The sequence below is a fragment of the Dendronephthya gigantea genome, unplaced genomic scaffold (genome assembly GCF_004324835.1).
Source record: "Dendronephthya gigantea isolate DGI-Jeju-01 unplaced genomic scaffold, DenGig_1.0 000275F, whole genome shotgun sequence".
Taxonomy (NCBI): domain Eukaryota; kingdom Metazoa; phylum Cnidaria; class Anthozoa; order Malacalcyonacea; family Nephtheidae; genus Dendronephthya; species Dendronephthya gigantea.
In genome coordinates, this window is record NW_021163285.1 from 2501 (window position 1) to 15688 (window position 13188).

At 33.7% G+C, this 13188-nt stretch overlaps 1 long non-coding RNA gene across 1 annotated transcript; it reads right to left on the bottom strand.

Annotated features, from left to right (window-relative positions):
* Positions 1 to 1947: 1947 nt before the first annotated feature.
* Positions 1948 to 2630, bottom strand: LOC114541224. Its single transcript, XR_003689205.1, has 3 exons — positions 2415 to 2630; positions 2128 to 2175; positions 1948 to 2036 (listed from the first exon to the last, which is right to left on the bottom strand). It is a non-coding gene; the product is annotated as an uncharacterized LOC114541224 (long non-coding RNA).
* Between the last annotated feature and the right edge of the window lie 10558 nt (positions 2631 to 13188).

The following is a 13188-nucleotide window of genomic DNA, read 5'->3' on the forward strand; positions in this document are numbered from 1 at the left end:
AGATAGATAGATAGATAGATAGATAGATAGTCATATTCATGATCCTTTTTGTAACCTAAGGTGCTCCTTATTGTAACCTTCGAGGTTACAAAAAGGAGCATTTTGCTACACCTGGCTCCTTTTTGTAACTTCAGCATGCTCCTTTTTGTAACCTTGTTTGCTCCTTTTTGTAACCTCATGCTCCTTTTCGTAACCTTATGCTCCTTTTAGTAACCTCTGGTGCTCCTTTTTGTAACACAAAGCTTTAAGCAAATTTCAAGTTTTAAACAGGATTTTGAGGTTTAAACATAATTTTCCATATGGTATTTCTTTTCAAACTCCATTATTCTCTTCAGAATATGCATGGATAAATAATACACCAAAAATGAAGATGGAAAATAAAAAGACACCGAGATACTTTTTTAGAACTAAAGCTAATTGTATTTTGGCTTTATTTCTTTGGATTTTCCCTACAGTCCTCCATAAATAGCATCATAAAGAGACATTTCATTTTGAAAAAGTTGAATTATATGTAAATTGTGTAAAGGACACTGTATTATTGTAACCATGTTTTGTGGTAATGAAATGTCTTAACCTTGGATTTGATTCCTATAGCAGGAGATATACACTTTTGCCATGTTTTCCTTGCAAAGTACCCACACATAATTGAATGCAGAATGAGTGTGTAAAGAATCAAATAATTAACTGTGATAAGTTGGTCTAAAATATTTGCACTTGAAATTTTTGGAAGAGTCAAGGCTGTTTTCCAGTTACGCGTTTTACGTACATACAGGCACGTAAAAGTCAAAATAGATGTTATCTTTGAAAAAGCTAAGTAAATAAATCAAAAGAACTTAGTTTTCCGCATATTTTAGTATGCACTTGTAGACCTAGATGTTAAATAATAAGAATTTCGAAGCATTTAAAGTTTACCGTGCGTGTACGTTCTTATAAAAAACGCAAAACTGGAAAGCAGTCTTAATGAATAATTGAGAAACTGGATTTGTTTATAAAATAACTTTAAAACACGGGAATAATAAACACTGAAATCCAGGCAAGTTGGGAACATATTTATTAAAAACATTACAATTATTATATGGAATACTAATCATTTATACTGTACCCATATTGTATATCTATTGTATATAGGTGAAATTTTACGTATTTCACACCTGTAAGGATCATATAATGAATTTTTTAAATTAAATAGATAATTCAGTTTGTATTAGCACTAACATCGTTATAATATCATGCAACTAATTGACTAAAAAATAGCGATTATAATATATAGTTTATACATTATATATTATATGTAATAGTAGGGATGATAATGAACACTATGTCCAATGTCCAATTCTACTAAAGCACTTGTATATTTTAGCCAAGGCTATGCTGCTATCTGCTCAGAACCATACCTAGAAGCTTATTGTAGATTTCACAAACTGTTCAAAACGTGTTTGCGAAGTTCGGTGCGAAGTTCGCAATTACGTTTCGAATGTTCGAAGTTCAAAACAAACTTCGAAAGTCAAGATCGTAAATTTGAGTCACGAAGCATTAAAATATAGAAATAAGGTACTTTGAGTAAAACCAATTGAACTTTCTTATATACTTTAGATAGTTGCTGAAACAATCTACTATAAACTTGCATATCTGTTATACTTTGTTGAAAAGTTCTGTTATATGTAAATGATTGCTGAGCCCGGCTGACTTTTAACGTTTAAATATTAATTAGCTATTTTTTAGCCTTACTTTTCAATTTCTTTTTCTGCTTGGTACGAACAATGGCTTTTCGCTCTGAGCGCACTCTATCAGCTAATTGGCGGTGAGTAAATGTTTCCAACAAATGGGAGAGCCCAGGTGTCTTTTGCAAGGTTTCTATCACTTTTTTATAACAACGGGTTTGGACGAGTGAAGGAGCTTTGAAAAGGTTTTAGTAAATAAGTGTTCTTCTTCTATGGTTAGAAGTGACGTCAATGTCCGTTTAGAACTATGCACCGATGGAGCATACTCGCTGTCACAAGTTTTAGGAAGATCTTCATCTGGGTTGTTTGTAATTTCTAAAATATAAGTGTTAGTTCAATTATTCAAGGGAAAATGTACATATAAAATTTCTATAATAATCCTACTTATTACAGTTAGTGTACATACCACTTCCTTTGCTAATATCATTGTCTTGTGAAACTGAATCTGTAATATCTGTAAGAGAAATCAGATGGGAACTTTTTAGAGTATACTAGAAATTGCAAAGATATACCACTAGGTATCATACTCAATTGAGTCTCACTGCATTGATCTTTAAATTTTAGAAAAGTATCCCTGGGACAAGGGTATTTGTTCATCCCTTTAGAGCTTCCTTTTGATCAAGTATAACTAACCTAGATATTTCATGTAAACAGATGATCTTATCATCAATTCCCAAAAAAGTTTTAACATACCATTGTTAACATTTGGTTGTATTAGACCAGCACGCTCCATACGCTCTTGACAAGATTCCATTTCACCCGGCAAGGATGGTGACTTCTCACTTCCCGATTCATCTGTCCCAAAGTATGAGCGAATTTTGTCACAAATTTTTTTCAGGGATATACATCGTAGAATAGGTATTCCTTTAGTGATTTCTTTAACCTGCCTTAACGTTATTGACTTCCGCTTTATATGTTCAGAAAATGCAGATCCTAATTCCAAAATTTCACTTGGTGTCCATTTGTGCCTTTGTTCTGGATTTTCCACCTGAAGAGTGTCTGTGTTTTCTTCCATATTAGCTTGACCAGATGACCTCATTATCTTTGCCAGTTCATTTGAAGTTCTTACAGCAGATTTCCCTTTATTTTTTAAGAGATAGTAACGATCAGCTGTTGATTGCTTATGAACCATAAGGTCCGCTAAGTCCCCACGTAAATCCTCATTCTGCTCATGAACTGCGGATACAGCAGCTTTTCTGAAGGCAGTTGCTCCTCCCATAGACGTTTCTTTCAAAAACTTTCCCCCAACACGATCCCATCTGGGCACCAACTTGCGATGACTTCATTTTCTTTTGGTTAGAAGTTAAAAAAACTGGCGAATCTTTATCTGTGTTAACATCTGCCAAACGATTTCTGAATTTCTGAATGTAAATTTTAGTATATCTGTAAAGAGATGCATTAAAAATAACATTCACAGGGCCATGAGAAGATAGTGTCTTGTGGTCCCGCACTCTCACAATGAAACTTTCATCCTCTTTCGTGGATCTTTTAAACTCACCAAGAGTCATGTTTGCTAGTGTTCCAGATCTGCTGCCATTGTTGATACACAGGACAGTTAAGAGGTAGTCTCTTACAGCAGTATACTCAGGCTGGCTTGGTGGTTCTTCTTTATCTTGGTATTCTCCAAGCAGACGAATGGCCTCCCTAGCAACTTCCGAAGTGTCAAATTGTTGAATTTGCTGGGGGGTTCTTATTGCCTCAATGTCATCCATGCGTTTTTCCCAAAAACGTTGCTTGCTTTGTTTTCTGAATGACCTAGCCCATAGTCTCACTTGGTCTGAAAGACTGGTTAACCTTTCTACTGAAGTATTGACATCTATATTTTCGCATTTTAAAAACCCATAAAATTGATTCAATGAACCAAGATATGATTTCACAGTTCCAGGCTGTTTTTCATGGTCAAATTTATTTAGCCAATTTTCACGGAGTGTTTTTTTTTAATGCAAAATATTGTTTAAAGATGGGTTTGAACTATCGATATAATTGACAACTAATTCGACTTGTCTTCTGCATTGTACTGCAGAACGATCATTTTTTTTCTCACCATCTGCCCCTTTTAACCAATATTCAAATTTGTCAAAAATCTTTTGCAAGCTCTCATCGAAAACCACAGGAGTAATTGTGTTCTCACGAAGTTGTGCTTCATCAACGCTTATTTCAGAATTTCTGGATCCTTTGTCACTGCTTCCTCCACTATTATAAACAGTATCGTATAGACTAGGAGAGTGCATGGCATGGGATTCGCTTTTTTTTTTTGCTGGAGGCCTGTACATCTGCGAAGATGAACACTGCCATCACTGCTAAATGATTCAAATGACTCAGCTAAACTTAGGGCCACATCATGACATACAGCATTTTGTAGGCATTTCTTATAGAATTTGCTGCCTCTCTTAATCCCATGTACATCAGTTAAATGGTTGTGAATTCTTTTAACAATTGAAGTACATTCGTCAATTGGACAAATAACACTTTTATAAACACGTTTTGTTTTCCTTTTTGATTCAGCTTTTCGCTTTCTTAAACTAAACGAATTTAGAACAGAGTGGGCTTTTCTGGGGCTCCATCCATGACATTTCCTCATGTGCCGTGGGAGATGGACGACTGAAGAATGGCAATCAGGAAAAGGGCATGTATGTTTAGGTCTCCCCTTCTTACATGACCCTTTATGTGGGGATGACGACGATTTGTGAGAGCGCTTCTCACTCTCAGTGGGTGCGGATGATGTACATTGCTCCGGTTCTATTCCGCACTCCTATAAAGAGTAGAAGATTTGTGAAAGGAATAACTAAATTGTGGAAATTTGTGTACAAGTTTAAGGTAACTAGGAAATAAAAATATACTAGTCATCACTTTGTGCAAAAATATTCATTTAAATTTTTCCATTTTTACCTTCTCACAGTGCTCTGAACTGAGTTGTTTTTCGGGAACTAACTATACTTATTAATATATTATTTCTTCTAACGGTTATGTGAATGAACAAATTAACATACCAGGTTTAGGTTATCACATTTTTGCTCTGTATTTTCTGGCTTTATGGCAACGTTTTCATTCAGTAACTCTTCAATATCATTCAAAAATCTATTCACCTCATCCTTGCAAGTAGATTTTAACTAAAAAATGGACAAAATATTCTTGGATGTCAATGCTCTCTTAATAAGGCTCTTAGTCTGGAAGAAGTTTTTACATGCAGTGAAAAAGGCAATTGAATAACTGAGTATTTTTAGAATATAACAGAATCAGTGGTACAGAACTTGACAATATTTTTCAAAAAGGTGCTGAAGTAAATAACTACAATGAATCAAACAAGCTTTTATTTCACAACATACCAGTTCAGGTATTTCAATCATAATTTGAACCTTTCTTTCATTTTCAATGTCTTCCCAATCATCTGAATATTTACCGCCAGCATCCTAAGAAATCAACACAGTTTCTGAACTCCTATGAGGTCAAACTATGTTTGAAAGCAATGAAAAATAAATTACATAATCCTAACAAGTTTAGACCACTTAATCATCAACATTCAGTTGTATAAAACCCTGCTCATATTCAGCATTGTATGATTTATGGCGGCGATGAATTCTACTCACATTTACCACATTAGCGATTTTCAACAAAAGAGCCAATATCTGGTGCCTATTGCTCCAATCTTTTTTGAAAGAAAAATTCGCATTAAAATACGAAATCCCTTTACCACTCATTGGTACCTGTAATTATAACAACAATATCACCATGAATAAACTGCTATAATTGCCATACTTTTTGGACCAGGAACTGGTCCCTAACCACTGCTAATCTTGTTGTTGTTGTTTTTGTTGTTGTTGTTAGGGGGCGACGCTCTTTAAAAAAACCCTTAGGCTCTAGCATTACTTGTTTGATCGGAATGAAACTTGGCACAATTATTCTAAGCAATATTCCGCATCGATTGACCGAGTTCGAATTTTTACTTTTGACCTTTGAAGCAAGTTACAAGCACTTCTTGATATATTTGCAGCAAATAATATATACATATCATTAATATTCAGCCTATATATAAGTAAACGGAAACGATTAGAAATACATTGTCCTCTCCAATGTTATAAATACAATGCAGTTCAGAAATTAAACTCGGTTACGCAGTTCCTTGTCCACTACAGGGTGTCCCAAAAAAAACGAAAACTATTGAAATCACCCATAACAATGCCATTGTTAGAGTTTGAATGCCTAAGCACTCTGTTGGGCCCACAAGTGTATAAATCGGGGTTGCCATAAGCATTTTTATGCATGCATATGATGCAGTCAAATTTGCTTGTTCGCAAAAATGATATTTATTAACAATATTTACAATTTACAAATATGGATAACAATATTTAAATGTGCATCTCACTGAAAAACCATGACCTTCGACATGTCCCCTTTCTCTAGCAACACAAAGCATTTAGCATTTTATAAGTTGCATTAAATCCCCACGGGCTGAAATTCGTGAACACGACATTCAAATTTTAACAATGAGTGATTTCAATAGTTTTCGTTTTTTTTGGGACACCCTGTATAGTACGATCGTACTTGTTACAGTCACTCAAAGCATATACGCTAGGGCCTGATTAATTTAAAAACAAAATATATAGACGAATGTTAAATTAAAAAAAACGTTAACCTGTTTGATTGAATATAACTTCAAATTATGGCATATTAAGTAATAATTTTATACGTATTTTGCAAACCAAAAGAACACAATATACATTTCAAAAATTAACAAAAAATATCCGCCTAAAACCGCTACCGGGCTTGCCCGCCTCATGTGAATCAGAAAATAAACTGGCCCGGCAAATAGCAACTTAAACCTTTTTAAAATTCACGGGCGTATTGCCTTAACTGGACTCTCTAAATTTATTGCGTGCTTTTGGCGTGCTAAGAAAGGGAAATGTAATGACATAATTAGCGTATATAATGATCAGAACTATGTTTAGTAGCAATCTTTATAACTTAACTTTTAAAATTTCAACTTTTCCATGCACACACATACCAATTAATTAAATCTCAATTACAGTTAAAGACGCATGGTAAAGCATGTGCTAATTGACGTCAAGTCACAATTCAATACTCAATTCACAAACTGCATCTCAGGGCAGTATTATATAACCTATGATGCATAATTTAGTATAAAAGACATATACATAGGTACCCAAAGTGTTGAAACAAGAATTCGACAAGTATAAATAGTTACTAACTTTCGTATATACCATGCAAGCTACGTAAATCACGCAAATTTGAAGAATGTACTGGAGTTATATCATATAAATTATGCATTGAAAATCAATAATTGTAAAATAGCGCAAATTACTGGCATGTGAATAAATAAAGATGATGAAATAAACAAAACTATTATACATGTATACTCACTTTGACTTGCAATCAGGATAGCTTCTCTTTCAGATGAGTTAGAATGCTCCAATTAAATAAGCTGTTAAATAATCCAAGGTTTCCAACACACAATTTTATGTACTCATATAGATCTACATTAAAGAACTGAAATAAACAAAAATTTAACGGGATTTTATAGGCAAGATCTGCAAACTAATGCTTACGTAACGGATTTAATGAAACTACCACAAATTGCGTATTTACTGCTGAAACATTCTTCTAGCTTTTGAATGGTCAACCAACCTACGCAATTGACCAGGAACCGAAAATAATGGACATGTTATTGATGCTTAATAAAACTGTTAAATGAAATAACAATCTAGTGCATGGGATATAGGGAGGCGATAGCGCATACGGGCATATATGCTCTAGGTTGAGGGGCTGTTAATTTTGGCGTTCGATGTGACCTAACACGAACTAGCAACAAAAAGAACTAATTTGCTTCTTTTTTTAGGTTTACTGTATGCTAATATCTGTTTTAAATCCTTATAGGACAAATATTTCTACTCCTTACTTACAAAGGTCAACATAAAAACAATAAGTGCGCCGAGATTTCATTAGGGCATTGCAAGTGCATAAAATTGTACATTGTACAAAACAGCAGAGTGCGGAAAAATCTAAAATCAAACGAATCATCAACTGCGTATTTGCGGAGCTATGTTTACCAGCAATGTAAATTTATAAAGATTTAACTTTTCCGTGCATACACGCACGTATAGAAATGTCTATACCATTTTAAATTACAAATAAGACGCAGGGTCAAGGATGTGCTAATTGATTGTATGTCGCAGGCTTATATTTACAAATTACAAACTGCGCGTCTTCTCCCTCCTGTGGTTTATGTAAATACGTTTAAAGTTTGCAAACACAGTTAAATTTACTAATATATAAGCATTATAAATGTTAAAACAAATATTTAACAAATAGAAACTGAATTTTGTGTTAGCTTATGTGCACAAATATAATAATAAACAATTTACCAGTCATTAATTAACATAGGCTTGGTAATGTGTTAAAAGCGGCATCCTGTTTAAAATAGATTTTAGCAATTCATTTAGCGTGGGCTACCACAATTTGCGTATTTCGCTATACAGCTATGTTATTTACGATGGGTAACCAGCTAACTTATGCAACTGATTGGAACTTATAACTAGCTATAGGAACAGAAAATAACAAACTTGTTTATTCTTCATTCAAAGATAATAGCTACATTTCGGAAATGAACTCTTTTCCAACTACCATAATTTTAGACTACCTTATAGACTTAGTATGCCCTACTAAAACATATTTGTGTGTAATTAAGATAATCAAGTCACGCATTTAATCGGAGCTTTTAGCTAACAGCGCAAAATAGCAAACAGGTTTGCTTGTTGTGGAATTTAGTTAACGCATGGTTGAGCACACCAATCATACGTAAATAGTCATTTACATAGTATGCGCAGAGATAGTGTTACGCCATAAATTGTATATGTATTGTTAAAGGAATTGTTTTGTAATGTTAATAGTACAGTGTAGTATAATAATTATAACATAGGAAATGAAGGTTCGAGGTAGCACGTTGTAGCAACTGGGAAACCAATAATAACGTAAACGGACGCAAATGTGGGTTGCAGTGGAGCAAAAACCACAGAAAAACATTCTGTGGTTCGGTAAAAGATGCGTCAGGGAAATGCATCATTGTTTGGTTAAAAGTATTGTTTAAGTTAGTTGTGTATTAGAGCGAGAATTGTCGTGAAGTGTTGATTGTTGAATAAATGTAAAATTATATACAGTCCCAGTGTGTGAGATTTTGGACCAGCGAAGCGGAAAATCAGACTTGTTCGGAGATTTTCAACATTGCTTGAAATTTGAACACGTACTGTACAGTACTTAGGTGTTTTCTATATTTTAACGCTATTGGTTTGGTCCTAATATCCAAATTGTGTGCCATAAATATGTTGTTATCACTTACTAAGGTCCACATTATCCATACTGAAATTATATGTTATATGTTTTCCAACCGAATTAAAGCCAGATACAAAGTATCTCAAACCTAAATCCTATACACGAGTACATTACTTACACGGGGAGAAAGAGCTTATAAACATAAATAAAACAAAATAATACTCCCTGACCATAGAGTGAAGACTAGTCAATAAGCAGGTGGCTGAAAAACAAAAAAAACTGTTATAGCAGAATTCTGCTACACAATATTTAAAGATCAAACATTAAGCCCTAATTTTCTTAAATACTACCAACACCAAAGTTGCTTTGTTGCAACTGAGTTATATAAAACAAGTACTCCCAGGTATAGGAGGCAAGTGTGCTTTAGAAAAAATTAAAAACTAAGTTGAAATATTAAAATAAAGTACAACCAGTCAAAAAAATTTACTAAAAGGCAAAAATATTATAGAACATTCCTAACCTAGTCTAAGACCACTAAGAGATAATACTAAAATTTGATGTGACATGCTAATAAAACCCCTCTCCACAGAATCAAAAGACTGCTGCTGGGTTGATATGCATACATACACTAGTATCAGCCCATATTTACTTTCTAAAGACTGATTACATGTTATGACCACCCTACAAGTTATCAAAATCATAAAGTTTAATAAAACAGGGCATCAATATTTTACTGTAGCCACAGCAAGCAAGCTGTTCTCCAAGAATGTATTGCTCCATAGAATAAGGGGTTGTTGTAGGATTGATATACACTTATAGGTATACTAGAATATGTATCTACTCTTTAATATACAAATATAATTCTTTTAGGTACATCAGCCCTTTATTTTCACCCCTTTATTTCTCAAGACTGATGGCATGCTATGACCAAACTAGAAATTAACAATATCATACAAGTTACCCCCAGATTAATGGCAACCCCATAACTTATTAAAACAGGTCACTACTATTCTGTAGTAGCCACATCAAATGAGCTGTGCACAAGCAAGAAATCCCCTTCCACAGAATATATTATTTATATTATTTGCTTTTTTATGTACACTGTACCTAAGACCCTTATTTACTTTCTAGAGGTCGTTTGCAGGTTATATTAATAGCCATAATACAATTCAACAAAAGAAGTCATTATCACCCTAATGTATCTACAGCTTGTTGTTCTTACAGCAATTAGTTAATAACATGCAGAAACTTCCCCCGGCATAGAATATAAGGGCTGCTATTTGGATTAATATCAATAACATGCACAAATATACTAGTTGTATCCTCACTTAGCAATACAAACCAACTTTTTAATGCATATCAGATCCTTATTTACTTTCTAGAAATTAATTGCACTATAGGCAATGACCACCAGTACAATTTATCAAAATTAACACATCATTACCATTATCAGGTTGAAATGAATGATATGCACAAATGTACTAGCATATTCTCACTCAATTATAAAATAAAAGGAAACTTTTAAAGTATATCAGAGTAATCAGACCCTTATTCAATTTTTAGAGACTGATCACAGGTTATTGAGCAATGTAGTGAGAGCAAGCAAACTGTTCTTCCAGCAATTTATTAATAACATGCAGACAAGCAAGAACTTCCCATTCCATGGAATACAGTAATACAATTATACACACAAAATTCTTAAGTATGTATTGGCTGTGCCAAATTCAACCAGAGGGGTATGTTATAATTATTTGGCCTCTTTACTTTGAAACTGCCAAGCCTAAAACTAGCACTTAACATAAACAACCAGATTACTGAATAAAATGGCCAATTTAAAACAGGTCTTTGATTCCTCTGCTACAGTAAAGAAAACAGAGGTTATGATAACAATATCATATTTGGCTTATTTACTCAGTTATCCTCCAACCTTGAAAACAAACAGCAAATATAAATCCCGTAATCTAACTGTTCAAGCTATTTTATTTGCTGTAAATTAGTTAGTTAATAAGGTGTGTTATTAAACTCACTCTTAAAGGTAAAATATGGAGAAAAATAATATTTTCTAACCTTTCATGGACAAAATATCCTAAAATCGCCGAAACCTTTTTACAAATGTCCAAAATAGAGCAAAATAAACACTATGTGATCCTTATTAATCCCAAAATACCCTATAAAACAGCCTGAAAAATCGGGCATCTCCCCCCTTAAGATTGTCAGGAAAATAGGGGGTGTTTTCTAAAAACCTGAAAAAAATATTTTCTAGACATGAAAAAAAATTATTTCTTTAGTATATGCTGCAATATTATACATTTTATTCATTCCAATTGAAGAAATAAATATATACTTTTTCGCTAATATAAAAATGGCATTATCCCGACGTGAACTTCAAATGCTTTAAAAATTGCCGTTTGGCATTATTTTATTCCCGTTTTTGTATTTTGAGATAGTTAAACACTAGTAAACTGTGCACAGAGGATTTATAGCTCAATTCTCCCAAACAAAATTTCAAAATGTTACAAAAGGGAACAATTTAGGTTACAAAAAGGAGCACGCTCCTTTTTGTAACTTCACTATTTTCATAAAAAAATTAAAATTTAAAAAAAAGAAAAAACGATAAAATTCTGACACTTACTGTATGTTATATTCATTCAAAGATATAAAGCACTGCAAAATATGGGCTGGATTCCTTGTAAATTCAAGATTTTATGCCCAAAATCAAAAGTTGTTGCCTTGTTTCAGAGCTCTTTCTAAACAGAGTGCAACAAACTAGTGCAGTAAGAGTACAACATATCTGCACCTAATTTTTTCCCTCAAAGCTCGAAGATCGACCAGAATAGAATCAGGTGGTTCTTTAGATAAAGATTATTTAGCTTGCAACCCCTCATCTACCCAAGATCCGCAAAAAAAATAGTTAAAAATGACGATTTCCCTGATAGTGCTCCTTTTTGTAACCTTCAAGCTACTTTTGTTACAAAATAAGACAAAACAGCATAATTGTGAGAGATTGCGGCATAGCATAGCAAAATAAACCTTACAAGGAGTATGCTATGCAAATTTCAGAACTATGCCAAATGTATTAACAGAGATATCCTACTGTCAACATCGGGTTACAAAAAGGACAAGACATTGATCTAAAGATAGATAGATAGATAGATAGATAGATGTGATTGATTTGAATAGGTTTTTCACACAGTTTTTGTCGACGATCATGTAAGGAGGTAAAGCCGGTTTTCCACTTGCGAATTTTTTCGAGCAAAGCGATCATTTTCGAGGCGAAATATTTCATGCGAATGGGTAATTGTTTTCCACAGGAAACAAAAAACACGCGAAATACAAGCATTCTGTCTCATCGGTCGCTGTTTGTAACTCTCACTGTTTACGTCTCATAAACATTGATATTTTCGTACTTCTTCTAAGAAAATTCCCTTGTCAAAATTATCGGCTGTTTGCGGGGTAGATGGTTGGGAAATTGCATTCCTTTCATGAGCAAACTCGTTATTTGAGTTGCTATCCTTAGCAGATAACTCCTCAACCTCTGCCATTTTGACAAATTAATTATGCACAAACAAAAACACTGATTGGCTAGCAACATTTTTCGCCGCGAAAAAGTAGAAATCATTCGAACTCAAATTTTCGTCATGGCAAACAGCTTTCGAATTTTATCGCCTTGCATATGTGACATCATTTGAGAGATGCACATATGTGACTTTGAAAATTATCGCTTCGCGCGAAAAAATTCGCAAGTGGAAAACCGGCTTAAGCCCGGATAACTGTAACCTCACTGATATGTGGTTGAAATTTATATTAAATTAAAGCTTATATTGTAGCTTATATATGTTTCACTTTGTAAGGATTTGGTAATTAAAGGGGTGTATTGGGTGGATTTTATTTCAAAACTATTCTTAAATTTATCGCGTTACCATAATACTTTATGTATGAAAAACATAATGGCGCAGGATAATGATTTGCTGATAGAAGGTGAGAGGTTTCTGCATGCATGTATTTTCTAGTTTAGTATGGGTTTGCATTTTTTGTTGTGAAGTGCTTCTCTGTAAAGTAGTAAGTTTCAGTTTTTAGAAGGGTCGACGATTTTTGTGTCAAAAATCATTGACTCTTCTAAAAATTGGAACTCGCAACTTTACAAAGTGTGTTCATATACTGTGTGGCGCAAAAAAAGTAATCC